We start from the raw sequence: 23,776 nt of genomic DNA, 5'->3' as shown, positions 1-23,776 counted from the left end.
TCCTAGGACTTGGACAGGTTGATTGCAAGTCTGTTGTTCCTCAGACGGCGGTGGGCTGCTTGCAAGGCTGCTGCTCTTTGGATGGGAGTGAGCTTTACGCGTGGCTGCTCCTCCTTGGACGGGGACGTGCCACTCACCCGGCTGCTGCTCATCGAACAGGTGCAGGCTGTTGTGGCTCTGGTCCTCGGACCGGTGCATGCTGTGCAGGGATGCCGCTCCTCGGACATGGGCCGGGCCACTCGCAGAACTGCTGCTCCTCAGATTCGTCAGGCTGCTTGTGTGGCTGCTGCTGCTTGGACGAGGGCAAGATGCTTGTGCAGCTGCTGCTCCTCGGACTAGTGCAGGGTGTACGCAGCTGCTGCTCCTCGGATGGGGGCAGGCTGCACAGGGCTGCCACTCCTCAGACGTAGAAAGACTCCTTGTGCGGCTGCTGCTCCTCAGACAGGTCAGACTGCTCGCGTGGTTTCTCCTCCTCAGACAGGGAAGCGGGCCGCTTACACAGCTTCTGCTCCTTGGACAGGGGCAGGCCACATGAGGCTGCTGCTCTTAGGCTCGAGGCAGGCTGCTCATGGGGCTGATGTTCCCTGGACAAGAGCGTGCCACTCACATGTCTACTGCTCACGTGGTTGAAAAAATAATGTGAAAAGAAGTAGGAAATAAAGGAACAAACAAAAAAAGGAGAACAAAGCAAAAAGCAAAAAAAAAGCTAACAAAATAATAATAACAAAATAAAAATGAAAAATTGAAATGTCATTCCTTTGGCTGGCTTAAGATCCCAGTTTTCTGGAATGTCTGTGTGTGTGTACATTCTTGATAACCTATAATTAAGTCACTACCTCCTTCCCAGAAACTGGTCTTGCAGAACCTGTTACAGAGGCCATAAAACTGTGAACACTGCACTGCCCCGGAGGGAGGGTTATTAACGCTGGTGCCAGGCCAAACCATCAGGTACGGCCTGTAGACCCCCAACACTTGGGGGCCTTCTTGCAAGGCCTGTGAAAAGGACCGGAAGCATAATCCATATTTGCGGGACAAAGACCACAAGGAGATATAAAAAGAAGCCCCTTGCATGTTTTGGTACTCAGATTTGGAAAGTTATTCCCTGAGTCTGGTGTATTAAACAGTGTCCCTCCATTTCTTTAAAGCGTCACTTGATTTTTCTTTGGTCTTCTGCAACAGGATAAGTATTACTGCCCCAGCTTTCTTTTTTTATGTTTTCATTTATATGAAATATCTTTATCCATTCCTTTACTTTTAGTCCGTGTGCCTTTTGATCTGAAGTGAGTTTCTTGTAGACAGCATATGTAAGGGTGTTGTTTTCTTATTCTTTCAGCTGCCCTGTGTCTTTTGATTGGATAATTTAATTCATTTGCATTTAAAATAATTACTGATAGCAAGAAAAAATGGCAGCTGAATAGGCAGATGTGTTGTGCACCTCATCCCGGACCCAGACTGGAAATACAACTAAATTGGAGAAAATCTACCCAGAATTAACAAATTGGGCACAGCTGAGGAGACTTACAACAAGGAAGGGCAGAAAACACCTAAAGACTGGTAGGAATGGGGTCGTGGGCTTGAGAGAGGCAGTGGCCAGCAGGTTGAAGGAGAGAGGAGGAAGGTGCATTGCACCAAAGCCGGGTCCTTTGGCAACAGGCTTAACATCCAACTGTGAAAAGGAAAATCCATAGGACTGCTGGCAGCAGGGAAGTCTGGACCCAAGACCACAGCTGTGAAAGACTGCTCTTGAAAGGCAGCCCCACACGAGGGGAAAACAGCACAGTGCTGTATGGGGCGCTGCTACAGTGTTTTGGACAGGTTCAAGGCTTGGACTGAGGAGAGGGCACAGTCCTCTCATTGCCACGTGCAAGTGCCAGCTTGGAGGGCAGAGCCTTCCCAGCACAGTTATAGCCAACAGCTATAGGGTAAGCTTGAACCTATGATCCGAACACGTGGCCCCACGTGCCTGAGTGATAGAGTTCAGGTGCATGTAGTTGAGTGGGACTGAAACCCATGAGAATGATGTAAACAACTTGATCATGCCCCTACTTCGCCTCAACTATAAAATAAAGACACGGCTTCTGGGCGCTGGCACTGTCCATCAGAGGGGCAGCATCCCACCGAGACCCAGCTTTCATTCCCTTGTCTATATTTTCTAAGCCTTTTACCACCCCCACTCAGGGTCACTGAACCAGGCTGAGCTGGCATGGCACATAAAACACCCTAGGGCTGAGTATGCCATGGCCGTGCTGGCTTCCCACTTATGGTGCCTGAACAGGGACTGAGTTCTGGGAACAGGAACTGAGTTCTGGGAACAGGGACTGAGTTATGAGGAACAGGGCCTGAGTTCGGGCTCCCCACATATGGTGCCCGAACAGGACTGAGTTTGGGGGGATATTAAAAGTGGTCAGGTGAAAGGAGGCTCCCTTGAAGGTAGGGAGCAGAGGTGTGGTAAATTAGCTCAGTGTAATACTCGGGAAATCCAGGATCCTAGGAAGGGGATCATTAAAAATAAGGCTAAAAGCAGAAAGTAAGGCTAAAAGCAAAACTTAAAAGTGGTCAGGTGAAAGGAGGCTCCCTTGAGGCACATGCAGAGAAATAAGGAGAAATAAAAAGTGCAGAAAGTAAGGCTAAAAGCAGAAAGTAAGGCTAAAAGCAAAAATTAAAAGTGGTCAGGTGAAAGGAGGCTCCCTTGAGGCACGTGCAGAGAAATAAGTAGAAATAAGAAATTCAGAAAGTAAGGCTAAAAGCAGAAAGTAAGGCTAAAAGCAGAAAACAAGGCTAAAAGCAAAAGTAAGGTAGGGAGCCGAAGTGTGGTAATATTAGCTCGGTGTAAAAACTTGGGGAAATGGATCCTAGGAAGGGATCCCTAAAAACAATGCTTATTGAAGCATTTTTAAATTTCTTAAATGTAAAACACTTTTAAATATGTAGATAAGCAAAAGGAAAAGTAGAAAATAAGCTGTAGAAATAAGTAGAAATAAGCGGTAGGAAGCAAATGGTAGGAAGAAGTGGTAGAAATAGAGAAATAAGCGTTAGGAAATAAGCGATAGAAAATAAGAGATCTCTGTAGAAATTAGCGGTAGACGTTAGAAAATAAGCGGTAGAAATAGAGCAATAAGTGGTAGAAATTAGCAGTAGACGTGAGAAAATAAGCAGAAGAAAATAAGCGGTAGAAGCGGTAAAAAGTAAGCGGTAAGAAGTAAGCCAGTGATGGCGAACTTTTTGAGCTCACGTGTCAGCATTTTGAAAAACCCTAACTTAACTCTGGTGCCGTGTCACATATAGAAATTTTTTGATATTTGCAACCATAGTAAAACGAAGATTTATATTTTTGATATTTATTTTATATATTTAAATGCCATTTAACAAAGAAAAATCAACCAAAAAAATGAGTCCGCGTGTCACCTCTGACACTCGTGTCATAGGTTCGCCATCACTGAAGTAAGCAGTAGGAAATAAGCAGTAGAAAGATAAGCAGTAGGAAATAAGAAGAAAATAGGAGATACAAAATAAGGTAGAAATCTCCTAGGTTTTGTTTAAGCCACTGTGAAGAAAAAAATGGCTGTGGTTGATGTTGTTTGAGGAAGTAACTTTTATTTCTGACCTAGATTATAAGCTCTTGAGGCAATTGCATTGTTTCTGGGCTTTGGTTATCTTTGCTTATGTGACCTGATAGCTCCCTGGAACTTTGGGTCTGTGTGAGACTCCAGACTCAGAGTTGTAAGTCTCCAGCTCTGCAGGACCGAGGGTTGCTCATTTCCATGCAGCAGCAGCTAAAGAAAGAAGCTGTGAAGGGACCAGACTTCCACCAGTGCAGACGGGGCTGATTTGACTGTGGCTGAGGTCGACTCAGTGCCAAGGCCAACCATCCAAACAGCCTGATCCAGGGGACTAGTTTTGCATCAACGACGTCTTTGCATCGGCGGCATTTTACTACACAAGTAACTGAGGTATCAACATGGAGTCAGCTGAAGAAGATGGCAACTGAGGCCAAGCAGATGTTAGAAAAGCAAGAGGAGTTGCCGAAACCGGTTTGGCTCAGTGGATAGAGCGTCGGCCTGCGGACTGAGGGGTCCCAGGTTCGATTCCGGTCAAGGGCATGTACCTGGGTTGCAGGCACATCCCCAGTGGGAGATGTGCAGGAGGCGGCTGATCGATGTTTCTCTCTCATCGATGTTTCTAACTCTCTATCTCTCTCCCTTCCTCTCTGTAAAAAATCAATAAAATATATTTAAAAAAAAAAAAAAAGAAAAAGAAAAGCAAGAGGAAGCTATCTATGCTAGTGTTGGTGAACTGCCAATTTTCTGTAAAATCTTGAAGAGCTAAATCTAAGGACTCTAAGTAAGATATCCTGAAAACATTAACGTGTTTGTAGTTTGATTTTGCATTGGTATTGCTTTATTAATAGCCAGAGTTTTGTTCTCTCTTGTTGCTGTATTAATGTTGCTGAGTTGAATGTTTTGTTAATAGCCAGAAGTTTGTTTTGATGTTTTGATTATGCTGTTTAGAGTTTTCGATAATATAAATAGGCATGTTTAAAAACAAAAGAAAAAGGGGGATATATGGGGTGCTGCTACAGTGTTTTGGACAGGTTCAAGCCTTGGACTGAAGAGAGGGCACAGTCCTCTCAAGTCCCAGCTTGGAGGGCAGAGCCTTCCCAGCACAATTGTAGACAACAGCTATAGTGTAAGCTTGAACCTATGATCCGAACATGTGGCCCCACGTGCCTGAGTGATAGAGTTCAGGTGCGTGTAGTTGAGTGGGACTGAAACCTGGCATCTGCTATAAAATAAAGACAAGGCTTGTGGGCGCTGGCACTGTCTCATCATCAGGGAGGCAGCGTCCCACTGAGACCCAGCTTTCATTCTCATGTCTGTCTTTTCTAAGCCTTTCACCACTCCCACTCAGGGTCACTGAACCAGGCTGAGATGGCATGGCACATAAGGCCCTAAGGCTGAGTATGGCATGGCCATGCCGGCTCCCCACAGTGCTGGGGGGAGAGAAAGCCATGGTTTCATTGTTGTTTTTCTTTTGTTTTGTGTTTATTTTTATTCTCTAAGCTCAGAACACAGGACTTTTCAATTGCAATCACTCACCCAAGGCTTTGGCACTGGAAGGGAGACACGGACTTGAGGTGCCTGAGGAGAGGCTGAGGAGGGAAGCAGGGCAGGGAGACATGGCCAGGAGGCCTGCACTGGGACATTCTTAAGCTTCCAAACTCCCCAGAAGAGCAAGCCCCTCCCAGTAGCCTCAGGGCAGGTGAAACAGCATGCCATGCCCTACATGTTGAGCTTCACAGAGGAAACAAAAGCAGAGGCCAAACTCATGGTCTGAATAGGCCCAAGGAGCCCTCAGTGACTGGATTGGAAGAGTGACGGGTCCACCCCACTATTCTGGAAACCAGACTGATAAAAACTCCAGGTTGCCAGCCAATTCCATTGGTGTCCATACAAGGATCTCTGACCAGCCAAGGGCAGAGTAATATTTTGGGCCACTCACAGAGGAGTAGCTCTGGGTCAGGAAAAAAACACCCATCTTATTCCCTGAAAGCTAAACAGCATCTCCCCCACCTAAAGCCCTGTCAGAAGCAGAGGCTTGAATGATTAAGTTTGACAGCTTGCAGACAGGCAAAGAGGGCAGATTGGCCCCACCTGCTTGTAGCCAAGGCTTGTGGAAACAGACATAAGCAGAGGACCCATGGATTTCTTGGAGCTTCAAGCAGGGAGCTAAATGCTAAAAGACAGTGCCTGACAGTGGCCAGCACCTAAGTACCTAACAAGAAGCCCAGAATTAGCAGACAGAACAGAAGAGTGGGGTCCTAAACCAGCTCCTATGAGGCATTAAATCTCGGCTGAAGTGAATGACACTTCACTTTTTTATCTTCTATTTTATATTTATATTTAATTATTTTTATTTATTTTTCTGCACCTTCTTCTTCCTCTCTTCTCTTTTCTTCTGTTCTACTTCTCCTTCCCCTGTTTTAGTTTTTCTCTTTCCTTTCTTTCTTCCCTCTTTCAAAAATTGATCTTCTTTATCTGCTTTATTGATCTATTATTATTCTAGTCTCTGTTGCTTTATTCATATATCTAATTTCCTCTTCCCTGCTCCTACTCCATTTCCCCTTGTCTTATCATTTCTTCACTACTCAATTATTTTTATTTTTTCTCTCCTCTCTTGCTTTTTTCTTCTCCTAATTTTTTAACTTGTTTCACTACTGAAATTTAGGCCTATCTGCTCTCTCCTCTATTCTTCTTTTCAATAAAATTTTTTTATTTTTTATTTTTTCTTCTTGTCTTCTCATTTCTTTTCTCCCTCCTCTATTCTAAGCCATGGTCCTTCCCCTATTCATCCAATTCCTTAACCTTACTTTCTTTATTTAAGCTCTACATCTACAGATTCTGATGCCCCATTTTTTCTGGATATTATTTGTTTGTGCTTTTTGGTTTATTTGTTTGTTTTGTTGTTTTGTCCCCATTTTCTTTCCTTCTTTCTTTTTTCTGCCCTTCCTATCATTCTTGCTCTCTTTTCTATTTCCTAAATCTCTTTTCTTGGAGGGTCACTTTTATTGGGGTTATAGGTGTCTTGTGTACATTCATGTTCTGTTCCTTTTGTGTCATATCTTGTCAAATTGTATTTTGTGCTATTCTGTCAGCACCTCCACAACAGATTGCATGATGTGGTAGTGAGAGAGCCACATAATCAGACACCCTAAGAGGAGATGCCATCCACGAATGGGACAATAACATTCAAATGCCACAACATCAGGAGAACCCAAATATCTCAAGAAGGGGTCCTCCCCAAAACTTCCATCCTAGGAGACATGAGAGATTGCACCACAGGGTACCAAAAAACAACTACTACATATGACCAAATCAAAAAATATGGGTGGCATTGCAGTTTGAATAATACATAGAAAAAAATAAAAAGGAAGAGCAAAAATGGGGAGATAAAGAAACAACCTCTAAATGAAAGAAAAGGGGGGATCACACAAAAAATGAGCTAAATGAACTGGAGGCAAGTAATTTGTTAGAGAAAGAATTCAAAGTACTTGTTATAAGGGTGCTCAAACGTCTGGATAAGAAATTTGCCAACATGCTCGCTTCAGCAGTACATATACAAAAATTAAAACAATACAGAGAAGATTAGGATGGCCCCTGCGCAATGATGACACCCAAATTCATGAAGCATTCCATATTTTTACTGTCTAAACAGATGAGTTGAAAAAAAAAAGAAATTTACCAACATGAATAAGAATCAAGAGAAAATGAAGAATGGCATACCTGCAATAAAGAACTGAATTGAAGATTTAAACAGTAGACTAGAAAAAGCTGAGGACCAAACCAGCAAGTTAGAAGGCAACATAGAAAAGACCCAAGCAAAGGGTTTAATCTCCAAAATTTACAGTGAACTCATACAACTTAACAAAATGAAGATAAAAAATCCAATAAAAAAATTGGTAAAGGACCTAAATAGTCACTTTCAAAAGAGGACCTTCAGAAGGCTCAGAGATGCATGAAAACATGCTCAAAGTCACTGATCATCTGGGAGATGCAAATCAAAACAACAATGAGGTACCATCTCACACCTGTCAGAATGGCTATCATCAACAAATCAACAAATGACAAGTGCTGGCAAGGATGTGGAGAAAAAGGAACCCTTGTGCACTGCTGGTGGGAATGCAGACTGGTGCAGCCACTGTGGAAAACAGTATGGAGTTTCCTCAAAAAATTAAAAATTAAATTCCATTTAACCCAGGAATCCCACTTCTAGGAATATATCCCAAGAAACCAGAAACACCAATCAGAAAGGATATATGCACCCCTCTGTTCATAGCAGCACAGTTTACAATAGCTAAGATTTGTATACAGCTTAACTGCCCATCAGCAGATGAGTAGATTAAAAAACTGTGGTACATCTACACAATGGAATACTATCCTATCTAATAATAGACAAACATGGTAATTAACCATAACTTCGCTACCCTTCCCATTGGCTAATCAGCAGGATATGCAAATTAACTGCCAACCAGCTGAAGCGAACATGAGGCTTGGTTGCCCCGGTGATGGAGGAAGCCAAGGTTCCCTGCCTGCCGCAGCCCAGCTCTGAGCTCCGGATGCAACAATGTTGCAATTATAGAAGCTAAACAAACCCCAGGTACCTGCTTTCAGCCGCCAGTGAGCTCAAAGCTTAGAGCGCCAGTGATGGCAACAGAGTTTCAATTATCTAATCTAAACAAACCCAGATACTTGCTTTCAGCCAGCCACAGCCTCAGAGCTGGCAACGGCCTCAGACCTGGAGTCAGCTCTTAGCTCCAGTGACAGCTAGAGAAAGTAAATAAATTCCAGAATAAAAAAAAGAAAAAAAAAAGAGCCTTGGAGCTTCAGTGGCCTGCCAGCCTGAAAATGGCCCTCAGCCCCTCACCCAGACTGGCCAGGCACCCCAGTGGGGACCCCCACCCTGAAGGGGGTGTGACCAGCTGCAAACAGCCATCATCCCCTCACCCAGGCTGGCCAGGCACCCAAGCGGGACCCCCACCCTGATCCGGGACACCTTTCAGGGAAAACCAGCCAACCCCCACCCATGCACCAGGCCTCTATCCTATATAGTAAAAGGGTAATATGCAAACTGACCCTAACAGCAGAATGACTGGGAATGACTGGTCACTATGACAAACACTGACCACCAAGGGGCAGACACTCAATGCAGGAGCTGCCCTCTGGTGGTCAGGGTGTTCTCACATGGGAGGAGCTCTGCTCAGCCACAAGCCAGGCTGATGGCTGCCAGTACAGCGGTGGTGATGGGAGCCTCTCCTGCCTCCTCAGCAGCGCTAAGGATGTCTGACTGCAGTTTATGCCTGCTCCCCGCTGGCAAGTGGACATCCCCCGAGGGCTGCCAGGCTGCCAGAGTGATGTCTGATTGCCATCTTAGGCCCAATCCCCTGGGGAGCAGTCCTAAGCCAGCAGGTGGTCATACCCCAAGGGGTCCCCGACTGCGAGAGGGCACAGGCCGAGCTGAGGAACCCTCCCTCCCCCCGAGTGCACAAATTTTTGTGCACCGGGCCTCTAGTGCTACTATAAAAAAGAAGGAACTTTTACCATTTGCATCAGCATGGATGGAACTGGAGAGCATTATGCTAAGTGAAATAAGCCACTTAGAGAAAGATAAATATCACATAATCTCACTCATATGTGGAATATAATGATCAACATAAACTGATGAACAAAAATATATCCAGAGACAAATGGCAGGGGAGAGGGGTTAGAGATCAACCAAAGGACTTGTATGCATGCATATTAGCATGACCAATGCACACAGACATGGGGGCAGTGAGGGCTTGCCCTCAGGGGTGTGAGTGGCCAGGAAAAAGGAGATATATGTAATACTTTAAACAATAAAAAAGGAAAGAAAAAGAAAGCACCCAAGCAAAGCAGCAACTAGAAAAAAATTAAAAAGCAGGGGGGAGAGTCTAAGGAAGCTTTGGAACAGGAAACAAAACAACATCCACATAATAGGAGTGCCATAAGGACAAGAAGCTGAGCAAAGAATAGAAAACCAGTTTGAAGAAATAATGACAGAAAACTTCCCTGACATGGGAAGAAAAAAGTCACACAAGTGAATCCCAAACAAAATGAACTGAAAAAAACTGACACCAAGACACATCATAATTAAATTGGCAAAACTCAACAACAAAGTAAGACTCTTAAAGACTGCCAGAGAGGGACAGAAAGTTACCTACAAGGGATCTCCCATGAGACTGTCAACCTATTTTTCAACAAAAAAACATCAGACCACAAGAGAATGGAATGAAGTATACAAAGTAATGCAAAGCAAGCGACTGAATCCAAGAATACTATACCCAGCAAGGCTATTATTCAAAATTGATAGTAAAAATCAGTAGCCACACAGACAAAAAGCTAAGCCCCTCCCAGTAGCCTCAGGGCAGTTTATTACCACCAAGCCAGCAATGCAAGAAATGCTAAAGGGGCTGTTGTAAAAAGAATAAATAGAAAGGGCATAAGGAACACAGGCATAAAGAATAAAAATGGCAACAAACAAGTTCCTATCAATAATAACTTTAAATGTAAATGGACTAAATGCTCCAATCAAAAGACATGGAGTAGATGAATAAATAAGAAAACATGACCCATATATATGCTATCTACAAGAGACCCACCTTAGAACAAAGGACTCACACAGACTGAAAGTGAATGAATGGAAAAAAATTTCAGGCGAAGGGAAATGAAAAAAAAAAAGCTGGGGTACCAATATTTATATCTGACAAACTAGACCTTAAAGTGAAGACCATAACAAGTGATAAAGAGGGCCACTTCATAACACTTAAGGGATTGATACAACAAGAGGCTATAATTCTGGTAAACATATATGCACCCAATACAGGAGCATCTAAATATATTTTTTTTTAAACTTCAGGAGGATATCAAGGGAGACATCACAGCAATAAAATCATAGTAGGGGTCTTTAATATCCCACTTACATCATTGGATAAATTTTATAGCCAAAAAATATCAACAAGGAAACAGCAATCCAAAATGAGACTCTGGAACTAATTGACATCTTCAGAATATTCCACCCCAAAAACTATGGAATATACATTCTTCTCATGGGAAATTTTCAAAGACAGACCACATCTTAGGACACAAGCTAAGTCTCTATAAATTCAAGAATATTGAAATAATATTAAGCATCTTCCCAGACCAAAATGGCATGAAATTCAAAATCAGCTATAATAAAATACTCAAAAACAATCAAATACATGGAGGCTAAATAGCATGCTATTAAACAAAGAATGGGTTAGGAAAGAGATCAAAGAAGAAATTAAAAACATCCTGGAAACAAATGAAAATGAATACCCAACAACCCAAACCTATAGGACTCAGTGAAAGCAGTCCTGAGAGGGAAATTCATAGCACTACAGGCCTACCTCAAAAAAACTAGAAAAACTGGTAATAAGTTATCTAACACTACAACTTAAATAATTAGAAAGAAAACAAGAAAAGGCCAAAACAAGTAGAAGGAAGGAAATAATAAAGATCAGAATGGAAACAAATGACATAGAAACAAACAAACAACAACAGAAAACAATACAAAAGGTAAATAGAACCAAGAGCTGGTTCATCGAAAGGATAAATAAGATTGATAGATATCTAGCCAACCTCACCAGGAAACAAAAAGAGAGGACCTAAATAAACAAAATCAGAAATGAAAGAAGAGAAGTAACAACTGACCACACAGAAATACAAAGGATTGTAATAAAATACCATGAACAACTTTATTCCAACAAACAGGACAACCTAGACAAAATGGAAATATTTCTAGAAAAATACAACCTTCCAAAACTCAATCAGGAAGAATAAAAAAACTGGAATAAGCCAATAACTACCAATAAAATTGAAGCAATAATTGAAAAAAACTCCCAGCAAACAAAAGCCCTGGTTCAGACAGATTCACAGCAGAGTTTTACCAAATATTCAGAGAATTAACTCCTCTACTTCTCAAACTATTCCAAAAAATTCAAGAGGAAGGAACACTTCTGAACTCTTTTTATGAGGTCTGCATCACCCAAATTCCCAAACCAGATAAAGACACGACAAAGAAAGAGACAAGCCAATATCCCTGACGAAGATAGACCCTAAAATCCTCAACAAAATTTTAGCAAACCAGATCCAGCAATACATTAAAAAGATCATAAATCATGACCAAGTGGGACTTATTCTGAGGATGCAAGGCTGGTACAATATTCGCAAATCAATAAATGTGATACAGCACATCAATAGATTGCAAGACAAAAATCATATACTGATATCAATTGATACAGAAAAAGCATTCGACAAAATCCAACACCCTTTTTTAAAAAATTCTTTATTGTTTACAGTATTACATAAGTCTCCTTCCCTCCACCCCCACCCCCCTGTTGACCTCTCCTGGCATCACGCACCCCCCATCACACACCCTCTCCCCCTCCCCATCCAGTCTGTGTCCATTGGTTATGCTCATATGCAGGTATACAAGTCCTTTGGTTGATCTCTTACCCCCACACCCCACACCTTCCCTCATAGGTTGGACACTCTGTTCGATCTTCTATGACACTGGTTCTATTTTTGTTCATCCATTTATGTTGTTCATTATATTCCACAAATGAGTGAGATCATGTGATATTTATCTTTCTCTGACAGGCTTATTTTGCTAAGCTTAATGCTCTCCAGTTCCATCCATGCAGTAGCAATGGTAAGAATTCCTTCTTTTTTATAGCAGCATAGTATTTCATTGTGTAGATGTACCACCGTTTTTTAATCCACTCATCTGCTGATGGCAGTTAACACTTGGAGTGGGGGAAACGAGTTAAGTCGGCTGGCGTGAATTGCGCGTACTCCGAGGGAGCCGTCTTAACTCGGTCCATATAGATTTGAGGTGGAGTGCGGGAAACGTGTAAACTCGGGCCGATTGTAACTGCATATTACCAAATATTTGTTTGTTTGCCGTTCACAAAGATACCTACCTGCGTATGCGAACCGTTTCATACCCATTGGGGTAATAGGTATCATAAAAATCCCTGATTTTGCGCGGGAAACCTAAATAATTGCCCGCGCCATCTTATATTTTGGCGGGAAATTCACCCCACACCGGAGTGTTAAGCTGTATCCAAATCTTAGCTATTGTAAACTGTGCTGCTATGAACAGAGGGGTGCATATATCCTTTTTGATTGGTGTTTCTGTTTTCTTGGGATATATTCCTAGAAGTGGGATTACTGGGTCAAATGGGAGTTCCATTTTTAATTTTTTGAGGAAACGCCATACTGTTTTCCACAGTGGCTGCACCAGTCTGCATTCCCACCAGCAGTGCACGAGGGTTCCTTTTTCTCCACATCCTCTCCAGCACTTGTCATTTGTTGATTTGTTGATGACAGCTATTCTGCAAGTGTGAGATGGTACCTCATTGTTGTTTTGATTTGCATCTTTCAGATGATTAATGACTTTGAGCATGTTTTCATATGTCTCTTGGCCTTCTGTATGTCCTCTTTGAAAAAAAAGTGTCTATTTAGGTCTGTTGTCCATTTTTTTATTAGATTGTTGATCTTCCTTTTGTTAAGTTGTATGAGTTCCCTGTAAATTTTGAGATTAAACCTTTATCAGATGTAATATTGGCAAATATGTTCTCCCATGCAGTGGGCACTCTTGTTGTTTTGTTGATGTTTCTTTTGCTGTGCAGAAGCTTTTTATTTTGATGTAGTCCCATTTGTTTATTTTCACTTTAGTTTCCATTGCCCTAGGAGCTGTACCAGTAAAGATTTTGCTACGACAAATGTCTGATATTTTACTACCTATGGCTTCTTCTAAGATTTTTATTGTTTTCCATCCTATGTTTAAGTCCTTTATCCATTTTGAGTTTATTTTTATGTAGTGTAAATTGGTGGTCTAGTTTCATATTTTTGTACATACCTTTCCAATTTTCCCAACACCATTTATTGACGAGACTGTCTTGACTCCATTATATGTTCTTGCCTCCTTTGTGAAATATTTATTGAGCATAATGACTTGGGTCAATTTCTGGGTTCTCTGTTCTGTTCCATTGGTCTATATATCTGTTCTTGTGCCAGTACTAGACAGTTTTGAGAACTATGGCTTGGTAATATAGCTTGATATCTGGTACTGTGATCCCTCCAACATTGTTCTTCTTTCTCAAGATTGCTGCAGCTATTCGGGGTCTTCTTTTGTTTCAGATGAATTTTTGGAGAGTTTGTTCTAGGTCTTTGAAGTATGCTATTGATATTTTAATGGGTGTTGCATTGAATCCATAGATTGCTTTGGGTAGTATGGGCATTTTAATGATGATGATTTTACCAATCCATGAACACGGTATATTCTTCCATTTGTTTGTCTTCCTCTATTTCTTTTTTCAATGTCCTGCAGTTTTCTGAGTACAGGTCTTTTACCTCCTTAGTTAAATTTATTCCTAGGTATCTTAATTTTTTTGTTGCAATGGTATATAGGATTGTTGGGTTTTTTTTAGTTTCTTTTTTTGTGAGTTCATTATTGGTGTATTAAGAAAAAACCATAGTTTTCTGGGTGTTTAATTTTGTATCTTGCTACATTGCTGAATTCATTTATTAAGTCTAGTAGTTTTTTAATGGAATCTTTGGGATTTTCTATGTACAATATCATGTCATCTACGAATAATGACAGTTTTACTTCTTCTTTTCCAATTTGGATGCCTTTTATTTCTTTTTCCTTTCTGATCACTATGGCCAGTACTATGTCGAACAGGAGTGGTGGAAGTGGTATCCCTGTCTTGTTCCTGTTCTTAGGGGAAATGATTTTAGTTTTTGCCTATTGAGTATGATGTTGGCTGTAGGTTTTTCATATATGGCTTTTATTATGTTGAGATGTGTTCCCTCTATTCTCACTTTGCTGAGAGTTTTATTTTAAAAAGGGTATTGGATTTCGTGAAATGTTTTTTCTGAATCAATTGATATCAGTATGTGATTTTTGTTTTGCAATCCATTTATGTTATGTGTCACGTTTATTGATTTGTGAATATTGTACCAGCCTTGCATCCCTGGAATAAATTCCACTTGATCATGATGTATGATCTTTTTAATATATTGCTTGATGCGATTTGCTAATATTGTGTTGATGATTTTAACATCTATGTTCATCAGGGATATTGGCCTATAATTCTCTTTCTTTGTAGCGTCTTAATCCTGGTTTTGGTATTAGGATAATGCTGGCCTTATAAAAAGAGTTAGGAAGTGTTCCATCCTCTTGTTCTTTCTGAAATAGTTTGAGGAGTATAGGTATTAGTTCTTCTTTGAATGTTTGGTAAAACTCCCCTGTAAAGCCATCTGGCCCTGGGCTTTTGTTTGGTGGGAGTTTTTTTTTTTATTGCTACTTCAATTTCCTTCATAGTTATCAGCCTATTCAGATTTTTTTATTCTTCCTGATTGAGTTTTGGAAGGTTGTATTTTTCTAGGAATATGTCCATTTCTTCTAGGTTGAACAGTTTGTTGGAATAGAATTGCTCATATTATTATTTTATGATTCTTTGTATTTCTGAAGGGTCTGTTGTTATTTTGCTTTTTTCATTTCTGATTTTGTTTAATTGGGTCCTCTCTCTTTGCTTCTTGGTGAGCCTGGCTAAAGGTTCATCAATCTTGTTTATCCTTTCAAAGAACCAGCATTTGGTTTCATTGACTTTTGTATTTTTCTTTTGTCTCTATTTTTTTTGCTCTAATTTTTACTATTTCTTTCATTCCACTCACTCTGGGCTTTTCTTATTGCTATCTTTCTAATACTTCAAGTTGTAGAGTTAGATAGTTTATTACCAGCTTTTCTCGTTTTTTTGAGGTAGGCCTGTAATTCTATGAACTTCCCTCTCGGGACTGCTTTCACTCTTTTCCATAGATTTTGGGTTGTTTTGTTTTCATTGTAATTTTTTTCCAAGGTGTTATTTATTTCTTCTTTAATTGCTTTGGTAACCCAATCATTGTTTAATAACATCCTATTTAGCCTCCAAGTATTTGAATTTTTGTGAATTTTTAATTGTAGTTTATTTTTAATATTGTGCCATTGTGATCTGAAAATATGCTTGATATCATTTCAATCTTCTTGAATTTGGAGAGACTTTGCCTGTGTCCTAATATGTGGCCTATCTTTGCAAATGCCCCATGTGCTCTTGAGAAGAATATATATTCTTTAGCTTTGTGTTGGAATGTTCTGAAATTGTTGATTAAGTCCATCTGATCTAGTGAGTTGTTTAGGATTGCTGTTTCTTTGCTGATTTTTTATCTAGAGAATTTGTCTAGTGATGTTAAAGGGGCATTAAAGTCTCCTACTATGATTGTATTGCAATCAATCTCTCCGCTGATATCTTCCATTTCTTTTATGTATTTGGGTGCTCCTGCATTGGGTGAATATATGTTTACCAGAGTTATATCCTCTTGTTGTATCGGTACCTTTAGAATTATGAAGTGGCCTTCCTTGTCTCTTGTTATGGCCTTCACTTTGAGGTCTATTTTGTCAGATATAAGTATTGTTACTCCAGCTTTTTTTTCATTTCCACTTGCCTGAAAGATATTTTTCCATTTCTTCACTTTCAGTCTGTGTGAATCCCTTGTTCTGAGGTGGGTCTCTTGTACACAGCAGATATATGGGTCATGTTTTCTTATCCATTCAGTCACTCAATGTCTTTTGATTGGAGCATTTAGTCCATTTACATTTAATGTTATTATTGACTAGAGGCTCGGTGCATGAAAATTCGTGAACTCAAAGGGGTGGGGGTCCCTCAGCCTGCACCCTCTCACAATCTGGGACCCCCTCAGGTAGTGTCCCTAGGTCTGGCCTGAGATCAGGGCCTATCAGGGCTTTCCTTCCCCTGGCTGTAGGCAGCTGCCCCACCCCTGCTGCTGCCACTTCTTGACATCTGTGCAGCGCTGCTCCCCCGTTTCCCCTGCCACTGGTTGCCTCCCTCTGCAGGTGTCAGGTGTGGAGTGTGATGGCTTGGCTGGCTTGGGCCTCCTCTGCAGAATGATCACTGGCCACCTGCACACCTGCCACAACATTGCCGGCCAGTGACCTGGGCCTCCCTCTTTCTTTCTTTTTTTTAAAGTAAGAATAATGTTTACAGAGCAATACAGAACTGAGTACTATTAAGGGTTTACCAAGATGGAAATGCATCACACCCTGCCCCTACCACCCCCAACACCCAGAGACTACAGTACTTAGAAGTTACACGAAATGGCCATAACTGTTGAATATCTGTCTGTAACAAACAAACCATAGCATATTTATACAGTATCACATTGAGTGATTATAGAAATCCATTTATATATTGCTTGTATACAATTTTTTTGTAAAAAATATTTTTTAAAAACATGTGCAGTTGAAAGCCCTGCCAGGACAGCCAGTCTGTAAACATTCAGTGAGTATGTGCTTTGGAAGGGTGCCCGTGCCTCATGCCCACAGCATCTCCAGCAGGGCCAGAGAGGGTGTGCCCTGGCTGCCACTCTGGGCAGGACTGAGCTGGACCACAGTGGGTGGGTACAGCAGGGCCTGGCATTGTGCCCTTCTCCAGCTTTGCATCAGGATCAGTGTAAGGATCAGGGTCAGGGCTGGAGGCAGGCAGATTGCAGTTTCACTCTGAGTTCCATACTCAGCCTAATTTTTGTGGCAACTCATGGCTTTTCCTGGCTGCTCGGAGGTCCTTTCGGTGTGCCCCAGCAGAGATGCTGGAGAAGTGCCCACAGCTGCCTGGTTGGGCATCTCTCTGGCCCAGAGCCTCTGTCCTGCCTCCTGCATGCCTGGCCCCAGGCAGAACAGCCCCCCTCAGGACTACTTTTGTCTTAGCGCTTGGTCCTGGGTTTCATCAGCCTGGATTTCTTCCCCTGGTGTGACTGATCTGAGTTTCACAAAAAAGCCCGGCCGATGCTGGCTGTGCTGAGCCTCATTGAAGAGTTTTTAATGCAGCAAGGAAGAGCCCTCTGAGACCCTCCTCCTCCCTCTGCTCATCTCCTCCTCCACCTCTTCCTTCTCCCAGTCCATGGTCACTTCTTCTCCAGCTGCTCCAGGAGTGGTTTGCCTTCTGAGTTGGGGGCCTTAACGCTGCCGGGCCTGACGATGCAGGTGCGGTGATGCTGGTTGAGCATCAGGATGAGCTGCTGCTGCTCCTGCTTCAGCTCCTCCATCTGGGTTTTCAGCTCCGCATTCATGAGCTCCAGCCACTCAGATTCCTGCTGCAGAAATTCCTTCTGCTCCTTCTTCTTGTTCCAGCACTGGGATGCCACCACATTGTTCTTTTCCCAGTGCCTTTTCCTCCACTACTCTTCCTCATCTATCTCACTTTTCACAGGTTGAGGCCTCTTGCCCAGTTTCACCTCCAGGAAGTGCAAAGGGGCGATCATGGCCCCAATGTTGTGGATGTCAGCATCCTCTGCAGTCAGGGCTGAGCTTGGGAGTCCAGTCAGGGGGCCGAGTTCTGACAGAGAGCCTGCAGTCATGGAAGGGTCCAGGATCTGCCCAGGTATTATAGCAGGAGGCGTGGCAGTCCAGCCCTGCAGAAGCTGCGGGGAGAGACTGCGACCCTGGGGCCTGGGCCAGGCTGCAGACACCATGCCCGCTTAGGAGCTGCATTGGTGCCAGCTCTGCCCTGCAGCGTCCACCACCGCCAGTGCCTCCCATCGCAGCTGCCCAGCATTCTTCCTGCTGGGTCTCGCTCTTTGAGGCGATCAATCTCAGGGCTCTGCCTGCCTACCTGATCACCCCTAACCACTCGTCTGCCTGCCTGGTTGCCCATAACTGTTTGCTGAGGGGCAGGGCCACCTCATCCAGGGGCCATAGTGGTTCTGGTCTCTGGTCATTCTGGTTGTTACGCCCTTATGGTCACTGGGCTTTTATTATATAGGACTAGAGGCCCGGTACACAAAAATTTGTGCACTCAGCTGGGAGGGGGGGTCCCTCAGCCTGGCCTGTGCCCTCTCACAGTCTGGGACCCCTCGGGAGATAACGACCTGCTGGCTTAGGTCCGCTCTTGGGTGGCAGAGGGCAGGCCCAATCCCTAGGTGCAGCCCCTGGTTGGGCTCAGAGCAGGGCTGATTGGGGAGTTGGGGCTCCGCCCCCTGTCATGCACAGAGCAGGGCGGATCGGGAGGTTGCGATGCCACCCTCAGTCACGCTCAGGGTAGGGCCGATTGGGGCGTTGGGGCACCACCCCCTGTCACACTCAAGGCAGGGTCGATGGGGAGGTTGCGGCGCCACCCCCTGTCACACACAGAGCAGGGCCAATCAGGGGGTTGGGTTGCTGCCCCCTGTCACTCACAGAGCAGGGCCCATCAGGGGTGTTGGGGCTCTGTACCCTGTCACGCACAGAGCAGGGTCGATCAGGGGGTTGGGGAGTCCCCCCCTGTCATGCACAGAGCAGGGCCGATCAGGGGGTTGAGGAGCTCCCCCCTGTCACTCACAGAGTAGGGCCGATAGGGGAGTTGGGGCACCGCCCCTTGTCACACACAGAGCAGGGCCGATCAGGGGGTTGGGGCCCCGCAACTGTCACACTCAGGGCAGGGCCGACGGGGAGGTTATGGCTCTACCCCATCACACACAGAGCAGGTCCCGTGGGGGGGGGGGGGGGTTGGTGCGCCGCACTCTGTCACACACAGAGCCGCAGGGCGATCAGGGGGTTGGGGAGCTCCTCCCTATCAGGCACAGAGCAGGGCCGATCAGGGGGTTGGGGCGCCTTCCCCTGTCACAAACAGAGCAGGGAGGATAGGGAGGTTGTGGCCCCGCCCCCTGTCACACACAGAGCCGCAGGGCGATCAGGGGGTTTGGGCGCTGCCCCCTGTCATGCTGATCCCAGTGCCGGGAGGCCTCGAGGCTCTGCTGATCCCAGTGCTGGGAGGCATATTACCCGTTTACTATATAGGATAGAGGCCTGGTGCACGGGTGGGGCCTGGCTGGTTTCCCTGAAGGGTGTCCTGGATCAGGGTGGGGATCCCGCTTGGGTGCCTGGCCAGCATGGGTGAGGGGCTGAGGGCTGTTTGCAGCTGGTCACACCCCCTTCAGGGTGGGGGTCCCCACTGGGGTGCCTGGCCAGTCTGGGTGAGGGGCTGAGGGCTATTTTCAGGCTGGCTGGTGACTGAAGCTCCCAACCACTCCTTTTTTTCTTTTTTATTCTGGGCCAGCTTTAGCTCTGAGGCTTAGCTCCAGCTCTGAGGCCTCGGCTGCTGAAAGCAGGTATCTGGTTTGTTTGGGTTCTATAATTGAAACACTGTTTCAACTCCAGCTCTGAGATCCCGGCTGGCTGAAAGCAGGTTTCTGGGGTTTTGTTTAGCTTCTATATTTGTAACAATGTTTCAAACTGCAAGCTCAGAGGCTGGCAGCGGCAGGCGGAGAACGTTGGCTTCCTCCGTCACTGAAGCAAGCAAGCCTCATGTTCACTTCAAGCTGCCTGGCTGCCTGCCGCCATCTTGGCTGGCAGTTAATTTGCATATTGCCCTGATTAGCCAATGGGAAGGGTAGTGGAGGTATGGCTAATTACCATGTTTCTCTTTTATTAGATAGGATAGGTACTTGTTTATAGCCATTTCTATTCTTTATGCCTGTGTTCCTTCATCTCTTTCTATTTCTTCTCTTTACACCAGTCCCTTTAGGATTTCTTTCATTGCTGGCTTGGTAGTGATAAACTCCCTTAGCCATTTTTTGTCTGCAAAGCTCCTGATTTCCCTTCAATTTTAAATGATAGCCTTTCTGGATAGGGTATTCTTGTATTCAATCCCTTGCTTTGCATCACTTTGTATACTTCATTCCATTCCCTTCTGGCCTGATGTGTTTCTGTTGAGAAATAATTTGATAATCTGATGGGATATCCTTTGTAGGTAACTCTGTCTCTCTTGCAGCCTTTAAGATTCTCTCTTTGTCATTAACATTTGCCATTGTAATTATGGCATATCTTCATGTGGGTCTTTTTGGTTCATCTTGTTTGGGACTCTCTGTGCTTGTGTGACTTTTTCTCCCCCATATCGGGGAAGTTTTCTGTCTTTATTTCTTCAAATAGCTTCTTGCTGCTCTTCTTGTCCTTCTGGAACCCCTAATGTTATTGGTTGACTCAGCGAGATAGACCACCGACTCAGAAATTAAACTTAGGAACCTTTATTAAGCTGGCCAGCTGTCTGCAGTTCAGCCTTTGCTTAGAACTGCAGCCCCTGACTGCAAGAGTTATAGCAATTTATTTGCAAAAACTACAAAGTTACAAAGCCATGCTTACGCAATTTGTTCCCGACACAGTATAGCATTATCACCTTCCTATCTATGTTTTCCGGGAACAGAGAGCACAGTATATATTGAGGAGGGACCATGAGACCATATCTCAAGGCCTGACCTGATGTCAGTACCTTCCTATCTGTCTGTTCCAGGAACAGACAGCACAGCGAGCTCCGATATGCAGCCCAGTACATTCCCTACTGGTCTTACTGGGAATCAAATCTTTGATTCAGCATCCTCCTCTAAGATTCTGGAGTATTGGGTGTATAAAACCATTAACTTTACAGCCTGTATTTGATTTTGTATGAAATTGAGGAGGCATCTGGCAATGCAGGGGCCAAATATGAGCCCTAGGAGGAGCAGAACGACTGGTCCTGCCAAGGAGGAGAGCAGGGTAGTTAGCCAGGGGGACCAGGAAAATAAATTCTCATACCAATTGCCTTCAGCCCTTCTAGCCTCTTCTCGGTCAGCCAGCCGTTTTCGCAGCTGGCTAAGGCTTTCCCTGATCACCCCCGAGTGGTTGGTGTAGAAACAGCAAGACTCCCCTAAAGCCAGACAGAGGCCTCCCTGCTTCAGGAAAAGCAGATCTAGGCCTCGTCTGTTTTGTAATACTACCTCTGCGAGTGAACCAAGGGAGTCCTCCAGTTGGCTAACAGATTTTTCGAGAGAGCTTAAATCTTGATCTATCTGCCTACTTAACTCTTTATAATTCTGGTGGCTGGTTGCTAGGGCGGCTGTTCCGACGGCCGTGGACCCTGCTAGTCCTATTCCCATAAGGAGGGGGACTAGGATGGGGGCCCTTTTAACCCTTCTGGGTTCGAGGTTTAAATGTTCTCGGCCCCCTTCTCCCGGATAGTAATATACCTGTGGGAGGATATGAGTTAGAATGCATAGTCCAGGGTCCATCGGATTCTGGAGGACTGGAGAGAAGATGCAAGGGGTTATACCAGTTGTACATGCCCACCAAGTCCCCTCCTGAGCTACTAAGTAGGTGGGAGTCTCTCCTGTATAATTCTTTGGAAGTATGATAGATGAATTACATAGATCTGTATAGGTGGAACTGCTAAGGGGGTAGTTCATAGGGTACACACAAGTCCCAGGGTTTAAGATGTCCCCAAGATGCCAAAACCGGTTTGGCTCAGTGGATAGAGCGTCGGCCTGCAGACTGAGGGGTCCCGGGTTCGATTCCGGTCAAGGGCATGTACCTGGGTTGCGGGCACATCCCCAGTAGGAGATGTGCAGGAGGCAGCTGATCCATGTTTCTCTCTCATCGATGATTCTAACTCTCTATCTCTCTCCCTTCCTCTCTGTAAAAAATCAATAAAATATATTTAAAAAAAAAAAATAAGATGTCCCCAAGAGTAAGTCCTTGGTGTTTGTGTCCCCACATACACAGTCCGTCTGGCAGACTTTCTGCCGAAAGGTTTCTGATGGCAGAAGCGTCCTTCCCAAGCTGGGCCCCTGCCCCTATCCAAACATAATAAGGGGGTTCAGGGTTGAGGCACAGCCAGCAATCCGCGGTCAGGTTTGGGCAGGTGCAATTTAGGAAAGAAAACATTAAGTCCAAGATTCCCAGCAGCTTCTGGTTTGGTTTTCCTGCTCCTGTATCCAAAAGCTGTTGTAGGTCCCCAAGGGCTGGCGAGGTCGTGGCTGCAGGTGGAGTAGGGCTGGGACTCCCAGAGCTTTGTGACCCAGGGGAACCAGGAAGTTTAGCTGGGGCTGGGTGCTGTGGCTGGCTCAGCCTCTCTGGCTTGTCTAGGGGACGCAAGGGGCCAATCGGGTTGAACCACCGGGGAAGAGTCCAGCGTTGAATGGTGAAGAGCTGGCCAGGGTCTCGGCCACTGACATAGAGTCTTAGTCCCCACGTCTTTCCCCCTTCCCATTGGTCAGTCCACCAGGCGAGAGGCATGAGGAGGATGGGGTTACAATTTCCGATCATGCAGTTCTTCTTCGGGGCCCCAGGTCGAACCTCTCTGTTCAGACGGAGGAGCTTGTCGGTGGGAGGTTTTTTCCATGGGGCTAGGGTCTCACAACCCCAAGAGGCACAATAGAAGTCACCCTCTCCTCCACAGTCACTACCCCCTTCCCGGGGGCAGACATAATGTCGAGTGTGCCACAATTCTTGCGCTAGGGCTAGGTCTCCGCACCCGAAACCCCTGGCTTTGGTAACCCGGGGATGGCCCCCCGAGCCATACCCAGTCGATGCAGTTTTGCTACGGGAATTTCCCCAGTTTTCTCCAAACAGTTTACAGAGATCTGTCAGGATGACAGGCGCCCCTATTCCAACAACAGAGCCTATAACAGTCCCATCAATAGTACGTGTGACCTCCCAAGAGTAATTTCTGGCCGAATGGGGATTTCCCAGTCCCAGCTGCAGGCAGATGAGGAGAGTTAGGAAGAACACCGAGTGAGTCTGACCTTCAACTGGTCTCCGGTCTTCTGGACCCGCCATCCCTCGATGCTGTCGTTCGTTTTCTTAACCTGCGTACGATGGATCCAGTGCCTCTTTCCTGTGACTTTGATGGCGGTTGGGGTGCTCAGCACCACCTGGTAGGGTCCATCCCATCTAGGTTCCAGGCTGCCAGGGTCATGACGCTTCACCCAAATGAGATCTCCCGGAGAAAAGGCAGGCTGTGTTGGACTGGATCTCAGCACATCCTCCTCCCGTACGGCTCTCACCACCCGTTGTGCCGACGAGGTGCTGCTCTGCAAAGCCTGTAAGGACTTAAGCAAATTTCGGGTAGACAGTCGGGCAAGCTCCTCCTCCCTTAGGCGGGGAAGAAGAGGTGGTGGCCTGCCAAACATAATTTCAAAAGGGGTGAGTCCCTTTATGTATGGAGTGCACCTAGCTCTGAGGAGAGCAAAAGGAAGGAGACTTACCCAGTTTTCGCCAGTCTCTAATTTTAACTTAGTTAATGTTTCCTTTAAGATCCGATTCATCCTCTCTACCTGTTCAGAACTCTGTGGCCTATAGACACAATGCAATTTCCAGGTAACCCTCAGGGCCTTAA

At 44.7% G+C, this 23,776-nt stretch overlaps 1 non-coding gene and 1 pseudogene across 1 annotated transcript; one reads left to right on the top strand and one right to left on the bottom strand.

Moving 5' to 3' along the window:
• The first annotated feature begins 7,092 nt into the window (after positions 1-7,092).
• LOC139007775 (U6 spliceosomal RNA) lies at positions 7,093-7,199 on the top strand. Its single transcript, XR_011470937.1, has one exon. It is a non-coding gene; the product is annotated as a U6 spliceosomal RNA (small nuclear RNA).
• Positions 7,200-17,558: 10,359 nt separating this feature from the next.
• Positions 17,559-18,125, bottom strand: LOC139006261 (jun dimerization protein 2 pseudogene; annotated as a pseudogene).
• Between the last annotated feature and the right edge of the window lie 5,651 nt (positions 18,126-23,776).

Source organism: Myotis yumanensis, unplaced genomic scaffold, assembly GCF_028538775.1.
Source record: "Myotis yumanensis isolate MYYU_CA2020_CCGP unplaced genomic scaffold, mMyoYum1.0.hap1 SCAF_3, whole genome shotgun sequence".
NCBI lineage: Eukaryota > Metazoa > Chordata > Mammalia > Chiroptera > Vespertilionidae > Myotis > Myotis yumanensis.
Note: the sequence above shows the minus strand (reverse complement) of the source record. Positions and strands in the feature narration are given on the sequence as shown.